Below are 14030 nucleotides of genomic sequence, written 5' to 3' on the forward strand. Positions count from 1 at the left end.
TCAAGTTGATATACAAGGTCTAGACATATATATTCAAGCCTAGGATTTGACTAAGATTCAAATGGGCATAACAAATTCAAAAAACAAAAACCAAACACATAGTCTTCTGATGTCATATAGCAAGCATTCAAGTTGATAAAGAAACTTGTTTAAATCATGGTCAAACCTAGGATTTGACCAAGATTCAAATGGGCATAATTTAAAAAAAATGTAAAATCAAGGCACATAGTCTTCTTATGTCATATAGTAAGCATTCAATTAAGTTGATAAACAAGGTCTAGACATATCAAACCAGAAAATTCATGTGTCTAGCTACCCCTAACCCTAAACTCTGCACGAAGAGAAGTGGTTTTTGGGTTTCAAACATGGATATTTCAAAAACCCTCCCAAAAACCTTCATTTTGGAGTTAATAAGAAGGATCAAGGCTTACTTTTTCATTTTCATGTTTTAATCTTTTTTAAATCTTTGTCAAACCTAGGTTTTGACCAATATTCAAAAGGGCATAATTTTAAAAAAATGAAATATCAAGGCACATAGTCTTCTTATGTCATACAGTAAGCATTCAATTAAGTTGATAAACAAGCTCTAGACATATTCAAACCAGAAAAATCATGATGTATCTACCCCCTATATATCCCTAAACCCTAACTTATGAAGTCAAGCATGAAGAGAAGTGGTTTTTGGTTTAAATCATGGAAATTTCAAAAACCCTCCCAAGAGCTTCATTTTGGAGTGACTAATTAAGAAGCATACATGCTTACCTTTTCATATTCCAACCAGAAAAATCATGTATGTACCCCCTATATATATATCCCTAAACCCTGACTTATGAAGTCAAGCATGAAGAGAAGTGGTTTTTGGTTTCAATCATGGAAATTTCAAAAACCCTCCCAAGAGCTTCATTTTGGAGTGGCTAAGAAGGATAGATACTTAATTTTTCATATTTATGTTTTAAACTAGTTTAAATCATGGTCAAACCTAGGATTTGACCAAGATTCAAATGGCCCTAAAAATTCAGAAAAAAATGAAAAGAATGAAAAACCAAATCACATAGTCTTCTTATGTCATATCGTAAGCAATCAAGTTGATAAACAAGGTCTAGATATATCCAAACCAGACAAATCATGTATCTACCCCCTGTCGATCTTATGAAGTCTAGCATGAAGGGAAGTCGTTTTGGGTTTCAAACATTGAAATTTAAAGAACATCCCAAAAGCTTCATTTTAGAGTGACTAAGAAGGATACAGACTTCCCTTTTCATTTTCATGTTTTAAATTTGTTTAAATCTTGGTCAAACCAAGGATTTGACCAAGATTCAAATGGCCCTAAAAATTCAGAAAAAAATGAAAAGAATGAAAAACCAAAGCACATAACATTCTTATGTCATATGTATAGTAAGCATTCAAGTTGATATACAAGGTCTAGACATATATATTCAAACCTAGGATTTGACTAAGATTCAAATGGGCATAACAAATTCAAAAAACAAAAACCAAACACATAGTCTTCTGATGTCATATAGCAAGCATTCAAGTTGATAAACAAACTTGTTTAAATCATGGTCAAACCTAGGATTTGACCAAGATTCAAATGGGCATAATTTTAAAAAAATGTAAAATCAAGGCACATGGTCTTCTTATGTCATATAGTAAGCATTCAATTAAGTTGATAAACAAGGTCTAGACATATTCAAACCAGAAACATCATGTATCTAGCTACCCTAGCCCTAAACTCTGTCTTATGAAGTCAAGCATGCATGAAGAGAAGTCGTGGTTTTTGGTTTCAAACATGGAAATTTTAAAAACCCTACCAAGATCTACATTTTGGAGTGACTAAGAAGGATATATGCTTAATTTTTCCTATTCATGTTTTATTAAACTTGTTTAAATCATGGTCAAACCTAGGATTTGACCAAGATTCAAATGGGCATAAAAATTCAGAAAAAACAAAAAATGGAAAATCAAGGCACATAGTCTTCTTATGTCACATTAGTAAGCATTCAATTAAGTTGATAAACAAGGTCTAGATATATTCAAACCAGAGAAATCATGTATCTACCCCTAACCCTAAACTCTATCTCATGAAGTCAAGCATGAAGATATGTGGTTTTTGGTTTAAAACATGGAAATTTCAAAAACCCTCCCAAGAGCTTCATTTTGGAGTGACTAAGAAGGATATATGCTTAATTTTTCATATTCATGTTTTCAACTTGTTTAAATCATGGTCAAACTTAGGATTTGACCAAGATTCAAATGGGCATAAAATTAAAAAAAACAATAAAATGCAAAAACCAATGCACATAGTCTTCTTATGTCATATATATAGTAAGCATTCAATTAAGTTGATAACAAGGTCTAGACATATTCAAACGAGAAAAATCATGTATCAAGCTACCCCTAACCCCAAACTCTGTCTTATGAAGTCAAGCATGAAGAGAAGTACGTGGTTTTTTGGTTTCAAACATGGAGATTTCAAAAACCCTCTCAAGAGCTTCATTTTGGAGTGACTACGAAGGATACATGCTTAATTTTCATATTCATGTTTTAAACTTGTTTAAATCATGGTCAAACCTAGGATTTGACCAAGATTCAAATGGGCATAATTTAAAAAAATGTAAAAGCAAGGCACATAGTCTTCTTATGTCATATAGTAAGCATTCAATTAAGTTGATAAACAAGGTCTAGACATATCAAACCAGAAAAATCATGTATCTACCCCTATATATCCCCAAACTCTGTCTTTATGAAGTCAAGCATGAAGAGAAGTGGTTTTTTGGTTTCAAGCATGGAAATTTCAAAAACCTCCCCAAACTTCATTTTAGAGTGACTAAGAAGGATACAAGCTTGCCTTTTCATTTTCATGTTTTAAACTTGTTTAAATTATCTTGGTCAAATCTAGGATTTGACAAGATTCAAATGGGCAAACATATGATAAGTGATGCAAATATCATTTCTAAGTGCGGGCAAACCAGAGATATGTGGTTTTTGGTTTCAAACATATTCAAACGAGAGAAATCATGTATCTACCCCCTAACACTAAACTCTGTCTCATGAAGTCAAGCGCATGCATGAAGATATGTGGTTTTTGGTTTCAAACATGGAAATTTCAAAAACCCTCCCAAGAGCTTCATTTCGAAGTGATTAATTAAGAAGCATACATGCATGCTTACTTTTTCATATTCATGTTTTAAACTTATTCAAATCTTGGTGAAACCTAGGATTTGACCAAGATTCAAATGGGTATAAAAATTAAAAAAAAACAAAAAAGGTCTTCTTATGTTATATAGTAGGCATTCAATTAAGTTGATAAACAAGTTCTAGACATATTCAAACAAGAAAAATCATGCATGTATCTACCCCTAACCCTAAACTTTGTTTCATGAAGTCAAGCATGAAGATATGTGGTTTTTGGTTTCGAATATGGAAATTCAAAAACCCTCCCAAGAGCTTCATTTTGAAGTGACTAAGAAGCATACATGCTTACTTTTTCATATTCATGTTTTTAACTTATTCAAATCTTGGTGGAACCAAGGATTTGACAAAGATTCAAATGGGTATAAAAATTCAAAAAAAAACAAGGTCTTCTCTTATGTTATATAGTAAGCATTCAATTAATTTGATAAACAAGGTCTACACATATTCAAACCAGGAAAATCATGTATCTACCACCTAACCCTAAACTCTGTCTTATGAAGTCAAGCATGCATGAAGAGAAGTGGTTTTTGGTTTCAAGCATGGAAATTTCCATGTTTGAAACCCAAAACCACTTCTCTTCATATGCTTGACTTCATATGACAGAGTTTAGCGTTAGGGTAGATACATGATTTTTTGGTTTGAATATGTCCAAACCTTGTTTATCAACTTGAATGTGTAATATATATATGACATAAGAAGACTGCATGCTTTGGTTTTTCATTTTTTGATTTTTTTGAAATTTTAAGCCCATCTGATTCTTTGTCAAATAATAGGTTTGACCAAGATTTAAACATGTTTAAAACATGAAAATGAAAAAGGTAAGCCTCCATCCTTCTTAGTCACTCCAAAATGAAGCTTTTTGGAGGGTTTTTGAAAATTCCATGTTTGAAACCCAAAACGACTTCTCTTCGTGCTTGACTTGATAAGACACAGTTTTGGGTTAGGGGTAGATACATGATTTTTCCGGTTTGAATATGTCTAGACCTTGTTTATCAACTTAAATGCTAACTATATGACATCAGAATGGGCATAAAAATTTAAAAAATTTAAAAATGTAAAACCAAAATTTAATTGGGAGGAAAGGGTACATGAATTACAATTAAAAAACAAGGTAACTTAAATACTTGGATGCCCCAAGATGTGTGGAAGCCCAAAACAATGGCAAAACATATCATGTGCGCATGCTGCATCCAATTCAAGTAGAACACATAGTAGGCACCGATAGTTTGACCTAAATTTGAAATCAAAGAGAAGGTGGTTAGAAAAAATCAAAATTGGCAAAGCAAAGCATGAAATCAAAAAATTGTGATGCACTCTAGCTATGAAAATTATCAAACAATGCAAACCAAAATGATTTTTTAGAGGAATACTAGTTCAACTTATTTAATTTTTTATTTGTAGGCCAAAATCAAACCCCGTAGTTGGATTTTTTTTTCAACTTGATCTGTAGTACTGGGGAAAACCCTAGTTTATAACCTATTTAATAATAGATTCGTAGTCGATTCTTTTACTTTTTTATTATTACTATGCAGCACATGTGCGTTTGCCCGTCGAGTGAAACTCGGAGGAAGAGGGATCACTCGGAAGGAGAGAAAAAAGGCAGAGCATTATGGTGTCTCCCCTTTTTCGGGTGATGATGATGATGTTGACTGTTGTGCAGGGTTTGTCAGTGCGCAGGACGTGCGAGCGAGCGAGCGAGCGAGTCGAGCGAGGCCGAGAATGAGATAGATTTGTTTTTTTTTGTGAGAGGGACAACCGAAGGATCCAGAAGGACCCACGGACTTCCAATACGCATCCTGATGCGTCTTCTCTTGACAAAGAAGATGGCTGGGAGTTGGCGTACCTATTGCACGTGACTTGTGCTCACTGAAGTGTGGGACCTCACGCGTGGGCACCACACGTAAGTGACAGACCTGTTGGTGTAAAAACTCGGTTGATTATAATAGTGCATTAGAACAAAGTTTCCTATGGATTCAAGGGTAGGAAATCCAAGTTAACTCATTTACATGACATTATTTTTTCCATGAAGCAAAGTTAACACTATCAATTGGTACATTTTGGAGTGACTAAGAAGGATCAATGCTTACTTATTCGTTTAATTTCACGTGTTAAACTTGTCTAAATCTTGTTCAAACCTAGGATTTGACCAAGATTCAAATGGGCAGAAAAATAATTAAAAAACAGAAAAATTAAAAACCAAATCACATAGTCTTCTTATGTCATATAGTAAGCATTCAAGTTGATAAACAAGGTCTAGACATATTCAAACCAGACAAATCATGTATCTATACCCCTAACCCCTAAACTCTGTCTTATGAAGTCAAGCATGTGAAGAGAAGTGGTTTTTGGTTTCAAACATCGAAATTTCAAAAACCTCCCAAAAGCTTCATTTTAGAGTGACTAAGAAGGATACATGCTTCCCTTTACATTTTCATGTTTTAAACTTGTTTAAATTATCTTGGTCAAACCTAGGATTTGACGAAGATACAAATGGGTGGGCACAAAATTCAAAAAAATCAGAAAAATGAAAAACCAAATCACATAGTCTTCTTACACTACAAGAAAAGTTGCCATGGCCGACGAAGTTGAAGTCGCGCCGTGGTTGCTGGTGTACCATGGCCGACGATTTTGGTCCCTCCGTGGTGCATGTCAAAACTTTTTTTTTTCTCGTTTTTGAGGCCACCTAGCCCGACGAAAGCGGCCAAAACGTGGCGTATGGTGGCCCGGGACGTGGTGCATCTCGAAATCTCGGGTTCGCCGGCCGAGTCAACGCAAATCCGCACCGCCGAGGGATGTAGGGCCCAGATGGCAGCCTCTCTGGCATTGTTTTTTTTCTACATCGCGCCATCTCGTTCAACGTTCTCCGATCGAGCCGTTTACGATGCAGGATCATGGGTCCCGCATGTCATCCTCTATGAACCAAAATTCTTTCTATTCTTGGATTTTTTTTGACCCCCTGATTTCTGGCTACTTCCTTTTTCTTTTGATCCCTTGCCGCCTTGGAAACGTTGAGACCGCTGCTGCTAAATGGGACCCGCATGTCATCCTCTATGTGCAATCAACTTTCTTTTCTTGGAGTTTTTTTTGGCACCTCAAATTTGGTCACTTGCCTTTTTCTTTCGATCCCCTGCCGCCTCTCAAACGGTGAGACCGCTGCTGCTAACTGGGACCCGCATGTCATCCTCTATGTACTATAAAACTTTCTTTTCATGGATTATTTTTGGCACCTCAAATTTGGTCACTTGCCTTTTTCTTTCGATCCCCTGCCGCCTCTCAAACGGTGATACCGCTGCTGCTAACTGGGACCCGCATGTCATCCTCTATGTACTATAAAACTTTCTTTTCCTGGATTATTTTTGGCACCTCAAATTTGGTCACTTGCCTTTTTCTTTCGATCCCCTGCCGCCTCTCAAACGGTGATACCGCTGCTGCTAACTGGGACCCGCATGTCATCCTCTATGTACTATAAAACTTTCTTTTCCTGGATTATTTTTGGCACCTCAAATTTGGTCACTTGCCTTTTTCTTTCGATCCCCTGCCGCCTCTCAAACGGTGATACCGCTGCTGCTAATCAGGACCCGCATGTCATCCTCTATGTACTATAAAACTTTCTTTTCTTGAATTATTTTTGGCACCTCATATTTGGTCACTTACCTTTTTCTTTCGATCCCCTGCCGCCTCTCAAACGGTGATACCGCTGCTGCTAAATGGGACCCGCATGTCATCCTCTATGTACTATAAAACTTTCTTTTCTTGGATTTTTTTTGGCACCTCATATTTCGTCACTTGACTTTTTCTTTCGATCCCTGCTGCCTCTCAAACAGTGATACCGCTGCTGCTAAATGGGACCCGCATGTCATCCTCTATGTACTATAAAACTTTCTTTTCTTGGATTTTTTTTGGCTCCTCATATTTGGGCACTTGCCTTTTTCTTTCGATCCCCTGCCGCCTCTCAAACAGTGATACCGCTGCTGCTAAATGGGACCCGCATGTCATCCTCTATGTACTATAAAACTTTCTTTTCTTGAATTATTTTTGGCTCCTCATATTTGGGCACTTGCCTTTTTCTTTCGATCTCATGCCACGTTTGAAACGTTGAGGAACCTCGGCTCATGGGACCCGCATGTCATCCTCTATGTGCTATAAAAGTTTCCTTTGTTGGATTTTTTTCACCCTCTGATTTTTGGCTTGCCTTTTTCTTTTGATCCCCGCCCCCTTTGAAACGTTGAGTAAGCTGTTGGCTCAAGGGACCCGCATGTCATCCTCTATGTCCATCAACTTTCTTTTCTTAGATTTTTTTTCACCCCCTAATTACTAGCTACTTTCTTTTTCTTTTGATCTCAAGCCGCATTACAAACATTGAGACCGCTGCTGCAAAATGGGACCCACATGTCATCCTCTATGTACAATAAATCTTGGATTATTTTTGGCTCCTGATATTTGGTCACTTGCCTTTTTCTTTCGATCTCATGCCGCCTTTGAAACGTTGAGTAAGCTGCTGGCTCATGGGTCCCGCATGTCATCCTCTACGAACAATAAAAGTTTCCTTTCTTGGAGTTATTTTTTACCCCTAATTTCTGGCTATTTGCCTTTTTCTTTTGATCCCCGCCCCCGTTGAAACGATGAGGACGCCATTGGCAGGTCGGTCCCACATGTCATCCTCTATGAACAATAAAAGTTTCCTTTGGTGGATTTATTTTTGACCCCTAATTAATTTCTGGCTATTTCCTTTTTTTTCTTTTGATCCCCTGCCGCCTTGGAATTGTTGAGAATGTTGCTGCCTCATTTTTCTTTTGGTCCTGTGCCGCCTTGGAAACGTTGAGACCGCTGCTACAAAATGGGACCCGCATGTCATCCTCTATGTACAATAAAGTTTCTTTTCTTGGATTATTTTTGGCTCCTGATATTATGTCACTTGCCTTTTTCTTTCGATCTCATGCCGACTTTGAAACGTTGAGGATGCTGCTGCCTCATGGGTCCCGCATGTCATCCTCTCAGAACGATAAATGTTTTGTTTTCTTGTATTTTTTTACCAACTGATTTTTGGCTTTTTTTATTTTCGATCCCCTGCCGCCTTTGAAACGTTGACTCATCTGCTGTCTCATCGGTCCACGATGTAAGCCTCCCCGTACAAGAAACATGTGATATTTTATTTTGCAGACAATAAACGTTGTATTTCGCTCTGAGCTATTGCAAACGGATAAATTAAATCTTTATATCTACATAAACAAACTTATATGTTGAATCTCCTTGTTTTTTGTTTTTGCGAAGCATAGGACTTTCCTGTTTTTTTTTTTTTGAGAAAAATCCGACCTTTCCTGTTTTGGAGTGGGCTGAAATTGTACGAGTCAAAAGGCCCAGCAGTATAGTTCGAAGGCCCAGATGTCCAGATACAGCCCAATTAAAATCTTTCTTTTCTTGGATTTTTTTCACACCCTGATTTCTGGCTACTTCATTTTTCTTTCGGTCCTGTGCCGCCTTGGAAGCGTTGAGACCGCTGCTACAAAATGGGACCCGCATGTCATCCTCTATGTACAATAAAGTTTCTTTTCTTGGATTATTTTTGGCTCCTGATATTATGTCACTTGACTTTTTCTTTCAATCTCATGCCGACTTTGAAACGTTGAGGAAGCTGCTGGCTCATGGGTCCCGCATGTCATCCTCTATGAACAATAAAAGTTTTCTTTGTTGGATTTATTTTTTTCCCCTAATTTCTGGCTATTTGTCTTTTTCTTTTGATCCCCTGCCCCCTTTGAAACGATGACGACGCAGCTGGCAAGTCGGTCCCACATGTCATCCTCTATGAACAATAAAAGTTTCCTTTGATGGATTTATTTTTTACCCTAATTAATTTCTGGCTATTTCCTTTTTTATTTTGATCCCTGCCGCCTTGAAATAGTTGAGGATGCTGCTGCCTCATGGGTCCCGCATGTCATACTCTCAGAAAGGTAAATGTTTCTTTTCTGAATTTTGTTTACCACTGATTTTTGGCTTATTTTTTCTTTCGATCTCCTGCCACCTTTAAAACGTTGACGACGCTGCTGGCTCATGGGTCCCCAATGTCAGCCTCCCCATACTGCAAATCCTCTTTCTGCAAAGGTTGTATTTCTAGATAGATAAGGTGGATTCGAATCTGCCATGGTTCAGGCAGCTCAGGTAAGCCTTCTTGCACTAATTAATGGAAGTAGTGTATCGCAAGGTCAAGACATGTGGCTCAGTGTAATGAATCTATATGAATCATGTTGTGGGTTCAATCTGATAGTTCTCTAACAGGTCAGCCAAAATAGAAATTAAGTTTTTTTCTAAAAGGGAAATGCAAATTAAGATGAACACAAACATTAGTTATCATAATAGCTGATCATACATACATACTTGCTAAGAGCAAAAGCTTGCCAGAGTTTTACCACCCATACAATTAATTAGCAGTTCAGATAAGATAACCTTATATAAGTATAACTACAAATGCATTTGCTAAGGGCTCATGGGACAACAGAACTAGACAACCGCGAACTTTATGACCAGCATGTCACAGCGGCATCGAAAGATCTTGACCTTCAACTTTGATCCAATGCGAAGTTTGGCACCGTCAATGAACTTTTTCCACCTGGAAGTAACAGCCAAGCGGCCATCTGTGGGACTGACAGAGTACCGTCCCTCCACGGTGAGACCTTCACTCTCCATGACGAGGGATATCTTGCCCCTTCGGCCAGCATTGAGATCCTTGGAGATACTTTTAGGCAATTTCTGATTCAAAGCAAGAGATACCACCAAAAATTAGTCAATGGCACCAATGCACTGAACCATGTGAGACTTTGAGCAGAGAAGACATCAAGATAAGAGCAGTTATCTTTGTCATATACTCACGAACATAGCCTTCGGATGCGTCCTGGTCACCACACGGGTGGCCACAATGAGCTGAGACCTCGGTGATCCGGTGAGGCAGGTGCATGAGCTGGGCTGGTACACGAGCTGGTGCTGATGCAGAGACTCTTTGGGCAGGTGCGATGAACGGTGCCTCTAGAGGAACCGGTGCTGATGCGAGGAGATGACAGGCGGGTGCGATAAACGGTGCAGCTAGAGGAACCGATCTTGATGCAGAGCCTGCTGGGCATGTGTAGTATATGGGGCCTCTACAGGAACCAATGCTGATGTAGGGGACTGCGGGTAGATGCGATAAACGGAGCTGGTACGAGGAACCGGTGCTGATGCGGGAGAGTGGGAAGCTGGTGCCGGTCTTTGGTGTGGTTGCCCTTTGTGACATCCGCTCTGTTCGTCGGGGATCTGCAGCTTTGATCATGTTAAACCCAGCAAGCTAGAACAGAGGGAATGGTTTAGAACAACTGCTCAGAATGCAGTTATCAAAAGATATGAGTAGAAAAAAGTTACATATTATATATTTGGAAGTGTCTCCAACTCTGTAAGCAGTTACGTATATCTGCCCGTTTGAGTTTCTCGATCCTCGGCTCGTCGCCCTTCTTCGCACCGTAGTCAAAAGCAAACTTTCTCCAATCATGTCCATACAAATATGTGATGGCCTGCGTCTTGTAGACATACACCTCATAGACCGTGTAGGTGTTCATCAATTTGCCATTGCCATGCATAGTGAAAGATCCTTCATGCGGACACATCTGGTTAATCATTGGACGAAGTTCACAAGGTACGATCTGCATGTGAAAATTGATACAAATGTAAGAAGCAGGAAGACTAAAAACAAGACTTTACTATATGCCAATTCATGCTAAACCACCGAGAATACATACCCGTAACTCTGTGAAGGAGCTACTAGAAAGGTAGATAGAGCCATAGGAGGTGTTATATGCGGGGTATGTACATGGGCCCGCCATATTCCGCAAGCTCGGCATCGGGATGGTGAAGGAAACATGGGAGGTACTACTGGTGCGTAGCGCTGAACGTAAGTGGAAGAATTAGGTTGTGTAAAGTGCATAGTTCAGAGCAATGCAAATGTTGACAAGCAAGTGCATAACACTATGTTACAAACCTGAGCAGTGAAAAATTAGTGTATGATGAATATAAGCATGCTAATTTGGTGTTTCCGAATTCCAAAAAGCATTAGACAGAGCCGGTGATAATATCGGACATAAATCATGGCATGTATATGTGGCTTAAGAAAATATACCCGAACCCTTGGATGGTTACGGCCCGGCTGATCCTTGGACTTGAGCTTATATAAGCATCCAGAAGGTGGGGCTGACAGTAACTTGGTGGCAGCCTCTGCAGATGCCTCATCAGCAGCAGTTGCAATCCTTTTGACCAATGAAGGCTTAGCAGTTTCAGTCTGCATATAAAAATTGAAGAGCAACGAGACATCAGCGAGTGATATATAAAATGAATCTATGAGACAACGATGCATATAGTGCTGGATGTAAGTGGAAGAATAGGTGTGTGTGTTTCGAACTATTGGTAAGCATTAGACAAAGCCGGCAATAAACAGGACAAAAATCAAATCATGTATGAGGATTAAGAAAATATACCTTCTTGAAAAGGGTACCACCCAGTGGCCCGTGGCCTTGTGCTTGAGGAGGTTTTCGAAGATGGTGGCAGCACCATCGTCTTCACATGCAGCCTCATCGGGATCATTTTTTATCCATTTGAGTAGAGGAACAGAAGTTTCATCCTGCATATGAATAGCAACAGAACTCATCATTGATATTTAATAAATCTATGAGATAGACTGATGCAAATAGTGCGGGGTGTAAGTGGAAGAATAGGGTTGTGCATAGAGAACAGTTGACAACAATGCAAATGATTACAAAAGAAGCCAATGGAAATCAACGGTTTATATCGGATGAGACAGTGAAAAGTGAAAAATTAGTGTATGATGATTGTAAGCAAACGCAGTGTTTCTGAACTATTGGTAAGCATTAGACAAAGCCTACGGTAATTAAACAGATAATAATGAAATCATGTATGTGGATTAAGAAAATATACCAGATTCATTAAAAGGTCACCACCCAGTGGCCCATGGCCTCGTGCTTGTAGAGGTTTTCGGAAGATGGTGCGGCACCATCGTCCTCACAGCAGCCTCATTAGCCCCATTTTGCATCCACTTGAGTAAAGGCGCGGCGATTTCAGCCTGCATAAGAATGGGAACAGATCTCAGCAGTGATATTGAATGACTCTGAGACAGACTGATGCATATAGTGCTAGATGTAAGTGGAAGGGTATGGCCGTGTATGGACAACAGTTCACAACAATGCAAGGGTGTGTTCGGTTCTGAAACAGCGTGGAATGGAATGGAATGGTTCCATTTCAGAGGAATGGAATGGTTACATTTTTGTTCGGTTGGGAAAAATGGAGAGCAGAAGAGATCGAGGTTAAACTAACCAATTGTCTCGAAATTGTAATTAACAATTGCAAATGACATTTTAATCTCAAAGTCGTAATTAACAGCGCCTAATGGTGCTCTTTTAATCTAAAAATCGAAATTAACATCATTTTATGTTGGGTTAGGGAACTGGAGTAGATGAACATTCTTGTATGATGATTGTAAGCAAACGAATTTGGTGTTTCTAAACTTTTGGCTTCGAGATCTTATGGGTTTCAACTCTAGCCTACCCCAACTTGTTTGGGACTGAAAGGCTTGGTTGTTGTTGTTGTTGTTGTAAACTTTTGGCAAGCATAGAAAAAACCGACAATAAACAGAGAAAAATCAAGGCATGTTTTGTGGATTAAGAAAATATACCATATTCATTAAAAGATCACCACCCGGTGGTGCGTGGCCTTGTGCTTGTAGAGGCATTTAGAAGATGGGGCGGCATCAACATACTGCAGCCTGATCAGCCGCAGTTTTGATCTTCCTTTTGAGTAAAGGCCCTAAAGTTTCAGTCTGCATATGAATAGCAAAACAAAAGGCAGACCTCAGCAGTGATATTGAATTACTGTATGAGATAGACTGATGCATATAGTGGATGCTCTTAGCCTTTTGCAGCGTGAACACTAGCTATGGACAGACAAAAAAACTAGTTAACTCAGCTTTGTCTAGATATGAATGTACTACCACCATCCAAAAGCTTAAGCCTTATTTATTTTTGAGAAATCAAAACAAGCAAAGTTTGACCAAAATTTTAGAACATTCTATCAACAAATATAATACTGTGTAGATACCGTAGGAAAATATATTTTATTATCTATTTAATGATATTAATTTTGTATTTTGCATGTTACGATTTTTGGTAAAAGCTTAGTCAAACATGGTATAGTTTCACTTTCTAAAAATAATATAGGCCCAAAGCTTTGGGATGGAGGCAGTCGTATCTAGAGCTAAAACACATCTAGATACATCCGTATCTACAGATAGTTGAGTCAATTAATTTGGATCTGAGGGAGTATCAGATTCGAGACTACATCATGGTAAGTTGGTTAAAAAAATTACCCACAGGCGGTCCCTGCCCAGCTCGGCGATGGCATTTCGCTTCTTGTGCTGCAGATCGGGCCATGCTCCTGCAGCAGGTGGGCGCTATTCTCGTTCCCCATAGCCTCGGCCACGGAACCTGGAGGTACCAACCTGATACGAGAGAATATAGAGCATGGTGTCACAGAGGCTTTACGCACAAACAGTGAAGACATGTGCTACTTTAAGCATATTCCAGAACAGGAACAGATTGAGGATGCGAGAGACCAGAGAGACACTTAAAAGGTAAAGAGTGGATAAGCAAACGGAGTACACCTTGCGAGGCTGGGGACGCAGCTCGGGCTCAGCCAACTGCCCACATGCGTGGTGGCCTTACGCTCCATTGCCCCCACCGCCGAGGTCTTGCCTTTCCTGTACAAGGCGACAAAAGATACGGTGAGGATCGGCAGAAACTACAAAGGTT

The 14030-nt window shown here is 39.1% G+C and overlaps 1 pseudogene; it reads left to right on the forward strand.

Moving 5' to 3' along the window:
* The window catches only part of LOC139831478 (uncharacterized), a 176415-nt pseudogene that overhangs the window by 40171 nt on the left and 122214 nt on the right, over positions 1-14030 (forward strand).

This window comes from Lolium perenne, chromosome 5 (genome assembly GCF_019359855.2).
Source record: "Lolium perenne isolate Kyuss_39 chromosome 5, Kyuss_2.0, whole genome shotgun sequence".
NCBI lineage: Eukaryota > Viridiplantae > Streptophyta > Magnoliopsida > Poales > Poaceae > Lolium > Lolium perenne.